Source organism: Macaca mulatta, chromosome 18 (assembly GCF_049350105.2).
Source record: "Macaca mulatta isolate MMU2019108-1 chromosome 18, T2T-MMU8v2.0, whole genome shotgun sequence".
Classification (NCBI taxonomy): domain Eukaryota; kingdom Metazoa; phylum Chordata; class Mammalia; order Primates; family Cercopithecidae; genus Macaca; species Macaca mulatta.
Window position 1 is genome coordinate 26140829 of NC_133423.1, and position 13373 is coordinate 26154201.

The following is a 13373-nucleotide window of genomic DNA, read 5'->3' on the forward strand; positions in this document are numbered from 1 at the left end:
CTAAAAGGCTCCACTGCTCCCTCTCCAGCAAGACCACTGTAACACCTAAAATGGCCACATGCCCTGGTCTGCTCAGCACAGGCCCAGTTGACATTCCCTGTTGTTAGTGGCACCCACCTTCACCCTCTGAAAGGCCCTGCTTTGGATAAACTGCAAGGTCACTGCAACTAATAAGAGCCTCCTAACTTGTCTCCATGCCCCCAGTTTTGCCCTTCCCCCATCCATTCTCCACATAACAAGCAGAGTTATCTTTTAAAAATATAAGTCAGACCACATTACTGTTCTACTTAATATTTTCCAGTGGCTTCCCATCAAACTGAAAATAGAACCTAAAGCCACTTGTCTGGCTTATGAAATGCTGCATGATCTGGCTCTGGCTACTTCTCTACTAATACTCTTTGCCCTCTTTCCTATATTTCTTGAAGGAGCCAAGTTTCATCTGGCCCCAAGGCCTTTGCACTTGCTGTTCTCTCTACCTGAACTTTTCCTTCTCCCCAACTTTCATAAGCTGACTCCTAATTATCATTCAGTTCTCAGCTGAAATTTTTCTTCCTCAGAGAGATCTTGCAGAACCCTGTATCTAAAGAAGGCTCCCATTCATCTTCTGTGGCTTCCCATATTTTAATTCTTTTTATAGCCTTTCTCCCCAGCTGATGTCTGTCTTCTTGTTCATTAACACTTGCTTTTCCCTCTAGGGTGCAAGCTCTAGGAAGGCAGAAGCTTTGCACGTCTTGTTTACTTTAGGGTCTAGCTCAGTATAAGTGTTCAACAAATGTTTGCTGGAAACACTAATATATACCCTGTTGGATCTAATTCAGTGTGGTTGTATAATAAAGACTACTGGTCTTGGAGAACTTCAGGGTGTACATATAAGAAAACTGAACACTGCACTTTATATAAGAAAAAGTATCTCTACTCAAAGGTACCTTATATGTTGAATCCAAAGAAGAATCCAGTCCAAAACTCACAAATATAAAAGCTATAGAATTAAGGGATCCTGATGAATTAGTATATACTTTTCAATAGTACACTGAACCCTGTCAATAGCTGCATTTAAGACAGCAAATTACTGAATACCTACTTTTGCTTCTGTGGTTTTCAGAACCATGCTCGGTAAAAATATGTGTTGGGGATTTTAATGAGATACTGGAACGGGTCTTATTTAGGTGCTGAAGGGTAAGACTCCTGAAGAGGAATTCCATTCAAGAGAATCATTGGCTCAAATGCTTACTTCTACCTTGTATCCAAGGCTGCTAATGGAGCAACAGAACACCTTGGACATCACCCTTTGATGATATATATTATATAATACAAATAATTTGTACTTTAAATGAAGGCAAGAATCATGTTAAATCAGGGGTCCCCAACCCTCATGCTATGGACCCTTACTGGTCAGTGGCCTATTAGGAACTGGACCGCACAGCAGGAGGTGAACAGCCAGAGAGCAAGCAAAGCTTCATCTGTATTTATAGCTACTCCCCATGGCTCACATTACCACCCAAGCTCCGCCTCCTGTCATATCAACAGCAGCATTAGATTCTCACAGGAGCATGAATTCTATTGTGAACTGCGCATGCAAGGGATCTGGGTTGCATGCTTCTTATGAGAATCTAATGCCTGATGATCTGTCACTATCTCCCACCACCCCCAGATGGGACAGTCTAGTTGCAGGAAAACACCTCAGGGCTCCCACTGATTCTACATTATAGTGAGTTGTATAATTATTTCATTATATATTACAATGTAATAATAATAGAAATAAGGTGCATTTGAATCATCCCGAAACCATCTCCCCTACCCCAGTCTGTGAAAAAATAGTCATGAAACCAGTCCCTGCTGTCAAAAGGTTGGGGACTGTTGTTTTAAATAGATAAATATGGCTAGCGTTTCAGGAAAATTCAAGAGAACATTGTCATTAAAGGATATAAATAACTCACATTATATGTAAACTAAAGGATGAAGCTCGTATGGTACCATTATTTTTATTTTGGACTTGATTCTTCAGCAGCTTATAAATTAATTGTTCTGTAAGGGACTGGACTCTGAAAGCAGGTCTGCTTGTAGACTAATTTCAGCTATGTTGAGTTCTCAGAACCTGTATTATAGAGATCTAAATGGTGGGCTAGGAAATTTCACACTTAATCATTTTTTTAATCTCTACATATTTTTTAAGTAAAGGTTATGTTTAATCTCATTACTCCCACAACCACCTAAACTAAGCCTTTCATTGATCTGCAGAGTAGCTAGTAAAGAGGCACAACATATTTGTTAAATGGTTAATAGAAAAGACACAAAGAAAACATTGGAATGGGACATATTTCTACCAAGGAAAATCCTAAATGGGAAAGTGGAGAACCAGAAGCTTACTAGAATAAAGTCAATAGGCACATGGAGAGACACTTAAGAATGAAAAAGTGTGTATGTGGGTGGGTGGGAGGATCCGAAGTCAAGCGCCTGTCTTCCCTTTCTGACAATTTTGTTCCTGGCTGACTCTAAAGATATTGCAAAAATTTCTAAATATCTGTATTTTAACTGGTCTCAACCCACGTTTGTTGAACTCAGGATTCTAAAGACTAATGTAAATAATTAACCTGGGAGAAACCTCTCTGCCCCTTACTGGTGGCATTTCATTGAATGTACAATATTCTGCACTTTCACTGATCCCCAAAACTAAAGCTATATGTTGAAACAAGATGCAGTAAATGGTGGGGAGTAAAGGAGGAATATCAAATTGTTCATCTAGAAGTTATAAATACATATTGGCATTACTGGATTCTAGATGTAAAAGAAGCCACAGGCAAAAAGCTACACAAAAAAATACAAATGAAAGAGGGTGGAAGAAAGAGGATAATGTGAGGTGAAAAAACATTAGATGTGAGATTATGAAAGGTCTAGGCTGGAAAAAAGGGAATTTTATAAACTAACAAAAGCTATATATCATTCTGCGCTTACAACAGGTAGTCCATCCAAAAGTAGATGAAGGGAATTACTAACAGTAATACCCATAAAAAAAACCCACTGTATATAAATCATGTATGATTGTGATACTTCCAAAAAAGACAGAATCAAGTAATTTCATACCAATTAACAGGATTAGCAAAACATCAAGTAGTTAACCTAGTTTCCATTTCTCTTCTTTCACAGTACTTAGAGAAAACTATACTTACAATTTCATTGTTGCTGTCACAGCATTATCTTTTGAAATCTGGGCCAAGACCCAGTCAAAACTACTCGAATCAATCAAATTGTGGTTTCAAGATTTTATATATACATACACATACACACACACATATATATACACACACACACATATATATATAGAGAGAGAGAGAGAGCACAAGTCCACAACTTGCCATAGACTGCCAGGAATCAAGTTCTCTCTGAAATTCAGACTTTATAAAGTTCTTTCTCATCTACTTATTGCTGAATGTTAAGATTTCAAGTTCAGTTGCTCTTCTAAAGATGCTTCTAGGTGAATTGAGATTGCCACAATTAAAAGAATTTAAGATCCCATTGCAGTTCTATGGTCTCTGACTCATAATTGTGCCCTCACTGACACATTGCCAAGTTACTCAAAACACAGCATATCCTCAGTTTTCAAAAAGAACATCAAGACAGTTCATTCAACCTTTACTGAACATCAACTATATGCAAGAGACTTTCAAAATTGCTTTAAAGATGGAGGCAGATGAAAACACCTAAGCCAGGAATAGAATTCAGTCCTACTCTCCTCCCTGAACCTATGCCTCAAATTTACTGGAAGACAATATTATCAGGAAATGACCTTGAAACAGATACTCATATTGTGTTCTCCGCTGCAGAAACTAGAATGGTTTTGTGGTCTGTCTCTACATCCTGAATTTCAAAACAGACATCCATAAAGGAAGAGAAACAAGATAGTTGGCATGTGCAGGAACAAGATATTTGCCCCTAGTGTTTTAAGTCAATTCTTTCATTTTAGTGGCATGTCAAGGCATGGATACGATATACACACAACTTGAGGGCAACAATAAGGTTCATTAGCAAAAGACACTACTTCTTTTCCCCTGAAATCACAGCTTATAATTATATCCTTTCAACTTTTTTTTTTTAATAAGCCCTTCATGCTCAGGTGATCCAAGGCATGTGAACCAACAAACACAAAATCCAGAACTACCTTGTAAAGGCTTTAATAGAGATCAAAGAAACTTGAGCCTGAAGAAATTTGACCTGTTTGGTTTCTCTTGACTAGTTCTCTCAAGAAGGCATTTTGGCTGAGATAAGCATCTGCTGAGAAACGGAAACAGCTGTTCTGAATCATTTTCCAAATTAAAAATAGGAGTTTCTGAATAGTGTGAAGAAAGGTGGAATCTCAAAATTATGCCATATTGAGAAGTATCCTTACTAAGAATTTTGGGTTAAACATGTGGTTTGAATCCTAGCTCCTCACAGTATTAGCTATGTGGCTTGAACAATTTCTTTGACCTGGTCCTCAGATCCCTCTTGTATAAGTAGGGATTTGTAGGGTCATACGGTATATGTGAAGCACCTGGCATACCACTTAGCCAGTGGGGAGATCTTGAGTAGGTGGAAATGATCTCTTGGTACTAAGTACTGTCTGCAACCATTTCTTCGCAACCTTTGCATTTCTTTGTTACAAGTGTTGCAACTGCAAACACTCACTAATAACATTTCTCATTTTGTGCATTAAACCTAAATAATAACTGAAATGAAGAATTCTGTTGTTAGTAAACCTGTGTTTCTCTGAAACACAGAATGCTCAAATACAATGAACAAAAGTAGCATAAAATACAAAATGTGCTCTAAAGGGTTTACAATTTAAAAATTGATTTTTGTGTGATCACCAAAATGAGTATTAAGTAAAAACAGGTGGAAAGAATTGAACGGTACGCTTAAAATGGGTGCTTTTTTGTGTAAATTATTCCTCAATTAAACACAATCACAGAAAAAAATACTGTTGCCCAAGAATGATTCTTGGGATTCTGATGAAATTGGTCTGGAGTGTGTAGCTTGGGCATAGGGAGTTTTAAAAGCGTTTTAGGCGATCTAATGCAGAAAAAAAGAAAAAAAAAAGCAGACAAACCGGATGCAGAATAGGGTGGATAATAATTTACTGATGCCATGTTTAGCGAATAAAATTCAGGACACCCAGTTTAATTTGAATTTCAGATGAAACACCAATTTATTTTTTAGTGTAAATATGTCCCAAATACTGCTCACTTAACTGATGTCCCATATTTCATTTGGCAACCCTAAATAGTATGCTAATTCTTGTGCCAAAAAGGGGGAAAAGAATTATATATGTGCCTAATTGTTTTTATATGCGTAAGATAGATTTTGCAGGTTTGCTTCTGGGTAGACAAACTACCACAGGAGACAAGGAGGAAAATGACGTTTTTTACGGTATACTTTGGTGCTTTTTGAATTTTGAATCACATAAACATATTACATATTTTTAAAACAAACACTATTATAAAGTTGAAAGATAAACAATTTCTAACAGGATCTAAAAATCAATATAGGGAGACAAAATGAATAATACATGTGATGCACCTAGCAAACAAAACCAATAGAAGTTTGCCTAAATATTTGGTTCTATTACACTCATTTTCTCAGTGTAGTCAGATATCTATAGAATATTAACAAATACTTTTTCAGTTGCCAGAGTATAACTCAAATTAATATTAGCAACCTCCTGTTGCATTGCACTTCCATATATTAGTTCATTGAATCTTCAAAATAATCTTCAGAGGTTTTGCAAATTAAAAGGCTTAACCTCAGAAAGGGTAAATAATTTGCCCAAGACCACACAGCTAATGAGTAGCAGCCTGAGGTTTGAAGGTCTGTAAAAATCCACAGCCCTTTGCTTTTAAATACAACACAACACAACACTCTCTTTAGGAATATGTATTCCTAAAGAGTCAGAAAATTCGTCTTTAGGCATAAATATCAATGCAAAAAGGAAAAGCACTGAATAAGTCCCTTCATCAGTCACTGAGCTATGAAACGTGACACACTGGCAAAAAAAAAAAATGTATTCTGAGGCCAGGCATTGTGGCTCACGCCTGTAATCGCAACACTTTGGGAGCCTAGGATGGGTGGATCACTTGAGGCAGGAGTTTGAGACCAGCCTGACCAACATGGCGAAACGCCGTCTGTACTGAACATACAAAACATAGCCAGGCATGGTGGCATGCGCCTGCAGTCCCAGCAACTTGGGAGGCTAAGAAAATCGCTTGAACCAGGGAGGCAGAGGTTGCAGTGAGCTGAGATCGCACCATTGCACTCCAGCCTGGGTGACGGAGTGAGACTCTGTCTCAAGGAAAAAAAAAAAAATTTATATATATATATATAAAATACATACATATATAAATGTATATAAAATATATAAATATATATTATATATAGTTTGTTTGCTTTTAAATAAATATACAGTATACTTCACTTTGTGTAATACTTGTGTTCCAGGAAAGTTGTTTGTAAATTACATATATGCAAATATAATTATATTTAGAATAAAATTGGGAGTCTGCTTCTTAGACAAACCCTGTTAAGTGTTTTTTAGACAGGAAGATATTTTTATAATGTGCCAGAGCACACTTTGTTTATTTTTGGACAGGGTATAACATTAGATGATCTAGGAGTTGGCTAATTGCCCTTTGCATTTGGGGGTCTTAATACAAAACATGGTTTTGTATTAAGTGGTTTATGTGTGAAGAGGAATTTTGCCAAATTTCAGAGGATTTAACTAGTTAGATTAAGTTTCTAACTCGAGCCTACCTTTAGCTAATTATTTCTTTTAAAGGTATGAGTAAATATTTACCAGAGAACAGCTTAACGCCTCTTAAGTGATGAAAGCAGTATTATTTTCACAGCTTATTGGAGACAAGAGTATGTCAGGGGTCTAATCAGTTTCCTTTTGTAAATGGTTTCAAAAACTTTTTTCTAAAGTCTATCTTGTCATATAATTTATATATATTCCCTAGTGATTTACTTTCTTTTTGTTTGTTTTGAGACGGAGTCTGGCTCTGTCGCCCAGGCTGGAGTGCAGTGGCACTATCTCAGCTCACTGCAACCTCCACCTCCTGGGTTCAAGAGATTTTCTCCCGCCACAGCCTTCTGAGTACCTGGAATTACAGGCACATGCCACCACACCCGGCTAATTTTTGTATTTTTTAGTAGAGACAGGGGTTTCAGGAAGTTGGGCAGTCCGGTCTTGAGCTCCTGACCTCAAGTGATCCGCGCTTCCTCGGCCTCCCAAAGCGCTGGGATTACAGGCATGAGCCACCGCTCCCGGCCGATTTACCTTCTTTAGAGTGCAGGTGCTGGTGCGGAGTGAGAGGAAAGATCTAGAAATGGCAATAGAAAGCTAATCTTTCAAGAGCCGTTAAAGTTAATAATTTTTAAAACAGTTGACTAAAAGCTAGCATCCCGTTGGAAAGAGATTCACAGCCTCCCTGGATAGTTGGCAGGATCTGCAACCAACGTCCGGGTGGGAGTGGTGACTAGGTGAAACAGCCCTTCACAGATCTCTCTAGCCTGAGTGTACCAAGGCTGGGCACATGGAGATTCAGGCAGGCCCTGAATTCCCCATGCATTTTCTCCCATTACATTGACATTTCTGAGCTGGCAGTATTACAATGCCAAATCCATGCTTTAAAAAAATCAGCTCAGGACTCAATCTCTAAAATGAAATCCCAGATGTGCTGCTGACCTGGCGATGGCTCCATTTGTCCCCATCGCTGTCTTTGTATTGCAGTGTTTGAGCCATTATCTGAATATTCTATTTCTTATTTATTTCTAATCAGAGTGATAATTTTTTTGAAAGAACAAAATGAAAGAATATGTATAACATGATAGATCTATGTCATCAAAGATTATGTCTCAAAGCAACAAATAATTAAAGAGTTTACATTACTTTTAGCTCCCTAGGAACAGACATCCCTCCTATCCCCTCTCTCCACCATACCATGAAATTTTTTAATGTTTTTATGTATTTAAGTCAGTAGATATTTTCCAGAATGCATTACATTCTGGTAAGGTACTGCCTACAGTTAATCTGCATTAAAACTATGTTAGTTTCAATAAATCAAATTGCATCTCCATTTAATTGTATTTGTTACATTTAATTGAATCAAATTTTTGTTTACTCTTCTAAATATTAAGAAATAGAGGAACTGAATGGTTTGTATCTTTTATAAACTATGATGGTTTTAAACTGAAGCTCTCATTTTTCTCCTTGCAGGTCAGCAGCCAATTCTTACCCAAATGGTTCTTTACCTATAGTCTGGGGAAATAGATGTATATCCATGTATGAATAAATTCCATGATTTTTCCTATTTAAATTTTAATGATATAAAGGACCAAGGCCTAACACAAAAACTCTATAGTGCAAAAATTGTTGATTATGCAGTTATGAGACAGCCATAAACATTATTTTCATAAATTCGTTCTTCCAGAATATGTATTCCTAAAGAGTCTGTTAAATCAAGTTTAGCCTAAAGTTGCCTCCTTACATATTTAAGTTCAGCCTAAAGGTTTTTCTGTACACCATGAACTATACAAATGGAGGTGTAAACCGACCATAGCCCACACCTGTGCCAGTCACTGAGTTTGGCCAATCAAATATAGCCAACTGTTCAAATCGTGTTCAAATAAGGCAAATGCAGAACTTGTAACCAATCCAGTTGTTTCTGTACCTCACTTCTGTTTTCTGAACATCACTTTCCTTTTGCTGTCCATAAATTTTCTTCCACCACGTGGCTGCGCTGGAGTGTCCCAATCTGCGTGATTCTGGGCCTAAGGGATTCATGAATTGATCATTGCTCAGTTAAACTCCTTTAAATTTAATTTGGCTGAAGTTTTTTTTTTCTTTTTCTTTTTTTTAACAAGTCCCAAATGTGTTAACAACGATGTTTGGAAAATCAGGACAAATTAAGCTAAAACATGTGGACATCAGCAGCCAATCCAGAAAATATATGGGGAGGTTCAAATGAGTTGATAAGGTTTTACTCAGTCTCCTGTTTTTTTCTGAACATTTCTTTACTCACTATTTGAACCCGTATTTCGTATGTTTCTCCACATAATATCAGAAAATTTTAGCATCAGTAGTAAGACAAATTAACAAATTAAAATGAGCATAGATATTTAAAAGAGTCAAGGACTTGGAGAAGGGAGTTTCAGATACATCTAATGTCATAATTAACACAAGACTTCTAATTAACATCATATTCCTAATTGGGTAGTCTATTATGGGTTGGAGACTATTCTCATTTTTCTGGGCTGCCGTATGTTGACTCTTCAATTTGTAGGCCAATGCAGATGTCTTCTTTTTACAGTGGTTTTAGGGGTACCAACACAGCAGCTCACTCAAACATATCTCCCCTTCCAGTTTACCAGAGAGCTGGGTATTCCTATCATTAGGATAATTTCACAGGTGCAGTAGAAATGCATTTTATGTCAGAGCCCCAGAAACATGCAGAACTTCAGATCCCTGTAGGAATGCGTTCACAGGGCAACGAAAATAGCATCAGTGCCTTGAGCTTCATTATTGTCCATTTAAAAAGCAGTCATGGCTGGGCATAGTGACTCACGCCTGTAATCCCAGTACTTTGGGAGGCTGAGGCGGGCGGATCACTTGAGATCAAGAGTTCAAGATCAGCCTGGCCAACATGGTGAAACCCTGTCTCTAGTAAAAATACAAAAATTAGCCATGCAAGGTAGCAGGCGCCTATAATCCCAGCTACTCAGGAGACTGACGCAGGAGAATCGCTTGAACCCAGGAGGTGGAGGTTGCAGTGAGCTGAGATCACACCACTGCACTCCAGCCTGGATGACAGAGGGAGACTCTGTCTCAAAACAAACAGACAAACAAAAAAGTCATGTGAAGTCCATTTCTACTTTATTTATAAAAGTACAATGGGAAACGTTGCCATTATGTGCTTTGTGACATAAACTTACTCTTAGAATTTACTAATAGAAAAAAAAAAGCGTCTCTCCCAAATATCTGATATATTTGCTTTAGCCTGAAAAGAAAAGCTTAAGGTATTCATTGCCTTCTTTTTTGCCTCTATTGCCTGGAAGCTCAGAGTTCAGTTTTTTGCTCAAATATGGTAGGTATCAAAGGTTCTCTGGTTCAACTACTTTACCTCTCTCTACTCCTAGACTACATGGCTTGGTTCTTGCTTGTTTTTTATTCTTCTTTTACATACTTGATTGAATTTTTATCTCTATTCCTAAATGATTGCAAATTATTTCATGGGAAGAGATAGAGTTCATTCTTGTTATTCACAGGAGTTATACGTTCTATAAAGTTGCTACAAACACTGAATTAGTGAATACCAAGTCATTGCTATTAGAGGAAATGGGATTAGGCTCCTGTGAGCCTCTGGCCACAGTATTTTCATCAACTGAGCAAAATAGAACATTATTTTCTATGTGCTTTCATTTAAAGATATCTTATATAATATATAGTTGATTCGTTAACACTGAACTCATGGTCAACAGCACTATAACTCATGCCTGAACGAAACTTATCTGTGTATCTTCTCCTTAAGGCACATACAGCCTGCTTGCCCTTAAGAGCACTAGACAGTCCCTCAGCACTGCCCATGGGGGATATTTTAAACAGAGAAACCGCCACTTGAAAGGACAAAAATGTGAAAAATATGGCATTAAATAAATCATGAAAAGGACACTTGTTTACAATATGAGAGCTAAAACAAGAATGTACAGCACCAACTTGTTTGACCTCAGTTGAGAATATGCAAGTTGTATGCAAATTTTTACCACTCTGTATATGCCTGCAAATAACTACAAAAGCACCATGGTATTGATTCTGGGGTCACAAATAAATGTTATTAAGCAGGCAGATTTGCAAATACACGATTATTGAATCACAAGGATTGATGGTATGTTATCTCAAAATTAATATTATTATATTTTGGCCAATTAGCATATTTACAACAATAAGAAGAGCAGGTTAACAAATAGAAAGGAGGGTTCTGTGGGAGTGGAACTGGTGAAAAGTATACTTGGATAACCTTGTAGAAATATGCAAAAGGCTAGAGCAAAGACAGAACGAGCATATTCCAGGGGGCAGCCAGGGGTTCTGACCAGCGACTCAGGGCCCTGGGAACAGACTAGGAAAAACAAGGTAAGGCTAAAAAGGAGACAGCATTAACCTATTTCACAATTTTCTTTTTTTTTTTTTTCTATTGCAATGACCCTTCTATTATATTCATTATTGCTTAGCTAGAAGTATCCGGAGAGACTTACTTTCTTCCTAAATAGATTTTATTTTATTTTATTTCATTTTATTATTATTTTTTTGAGATGGAGTCTCACTTGTCGCCCAGGCTGGAGTGCAGTGGCGTGATCTTGGCTCACTGCAACCTCTGCCTCCGAGGTTGAAGAGATTCCCCTGCCTCAGTCTCCGGAGTAGCTGGGATTACAGGCATTAGCCACCACACCCGCGTAATTTTTGTATTTTTAGTAGACAAGGGGTTTCACCATGTTGACCAGGCTGGTCTCAAACTCCTGACCGCGGGTGATCCTCCCACCTCAGCCTCCCAAAGTGCTGGTATTACAGGCATGAGCCACTGCGACAGGCCCCAAATAGATTTTTTACCCTACACTTAGGCTAACACATCAGGCCATGTGAGTGGGCATTGTGATGCTAATAGTAGCCTAATGCATAAGGAGCTTTGGCCAAATTGTTAGTAAAAGTTGAGGCATCAGATTCTAAAGAAAACCTTTAGTGTTGATGATGAAAAACCTTATTAAACCTGAAAGAGCCAACTCCCTCCCTATACCTCCATTTTCACAGCAACACCCACATAAAGACACCCAACCGGTGAAAACTGGTAGAAAGGCAGGCTGGAAAATAAACATGTGAAATGTGTAGGACAAAATAAGCAGATCAGCTCATTTATTTAGGATGCTGCAACGTAGTAGATTCTCAGTGTCTCAGGGATCTATTATGTAAGAAGTAGATCTAAATTTGGCCGAGCACAGTGGCTCACACCTATAATCCCAGCGCTTTGGGAGACCAAGGTATGCAGATCATTTGAGGTCAGGAGTTTGAGACCAGCCTGGCCAACATGGGCAAAACCCCATTTCTACTAAAAATACAAAAATTACCCAGGTGTGGTGGCTAATGCCTGTAATCCCAGCTACTTGGGAGGCTGAGGCAGGAGAATCACTTGAAGCCGGGAGGTGGAAGTTGCAGTGAGCCAAGATGGTGCCACTGCACTTCAGTGGGTGACAAAGAAAGACTCTGTATCAAAAAAAAAAAAAAAAAAAAAAGAAAGAAAGAGTAAATTTTCTATCTGTACTGGGACTGTCTTCAACTTTAACCCTCACAGATCTTCCATTTTGTGAAAATTATTAGGATTATTTGTATCACAGACCTCCTTAGAAATTTTAACTCATAATCATTTGTCAGGGTGATTGGCTAATTCATTGTCTCTTCCCACAGTTACATCCCTCAGAAGATATTGATATATTGAAAAACTATATCAATATGATGTGTTTTATTCATGAACTTGGCTCAGTTCTTGAAGTGGCACCCTCATTATCTCTGATTAATATGACACTCTTCTCCTCCTCCCTGCAGCCATCTCAGGGTTATGAGATGGTTTTTCTTCTAGTTCTGTGGCTCTTATCCTTCCTGTCCTTCATTTGGATTGTGGTCCTAAACCTGTTAGGATGGGTAACCAACATACAGATTATAGTGTAGGAGGGACCTTGCGCAAATAGTCATGATTTTTAACATTAAATGTTTTGATCTTGTTATTTGGCCAAATTTTACAGAATTTGAAGAAACATTTCAGAAAAGACTTTATATTAACATTTTCCATTTTAGAAGAATAGAAATAATCTTCATGTTGTTATGATACGTTAAAGTGTTAGGATCAAGTAGATTGACTTGAAAGTTAGAATGCATCTGATTTCCAAACAGGCCAGTTTGCTCTGCTTTCTTTTATAATAGGTTGACATCAGACCCTTGGCCCAGCTGATATGCAGCCGGAACACACCAGTGTGGTTTATTTTGATTGATCAGCAGGTGTCGTGCTCATTGTTGAATGTGTTTAGTATCACCCTTAGTCCCTGGAGAATCAGGAGAGGAAACAGCAGAGATGAGTGCAGATATATTACTGACACTCTTAAAAATGACTCTTCAAGTGTAAATTCTCTTTGCAGTGAGTCAGAAAGAAGCATCTTCTTAATATAGAATAGGTTAGCACTGCTAAAAAAAAAAAAAAAAAAATATGAGCTTTATTGAAAATCTAAACTTATAGGTATGTTATTACCACAAAGCTTTAACAAAAAACAACTGTACAGGGCATTAATTTATTGTAATTTATTATAGT

General features: G+C 37.7%; 1 protein-coding gene across 2 annotated transcripts in view; it reads right to left on the reverse strand.

Annotated features, from left to right (window-relative positions):
* Positions 1-13373, reverse strand: part of RAB27B (RAB27B, member RAS oncogene family) — a 64580-nt gene that overhangs the window by 35902 nt on the left and 15305 nt on the right. The window contains exon 2 of one of the 2 annotated variants that reach the window (XM_077975057.1): positions 8700-8799. The exons of the other annotated variant lie outside the window; for it this stretch is intronic. The gene's annotated coding sequence lies outside the window, so the exon portion shown is untranslated. The remainder of the gene's footprint in view (positions 1-8699; positions 8800-13373) is intronic. 2 annotated transcript variants of the gene reach the window in all.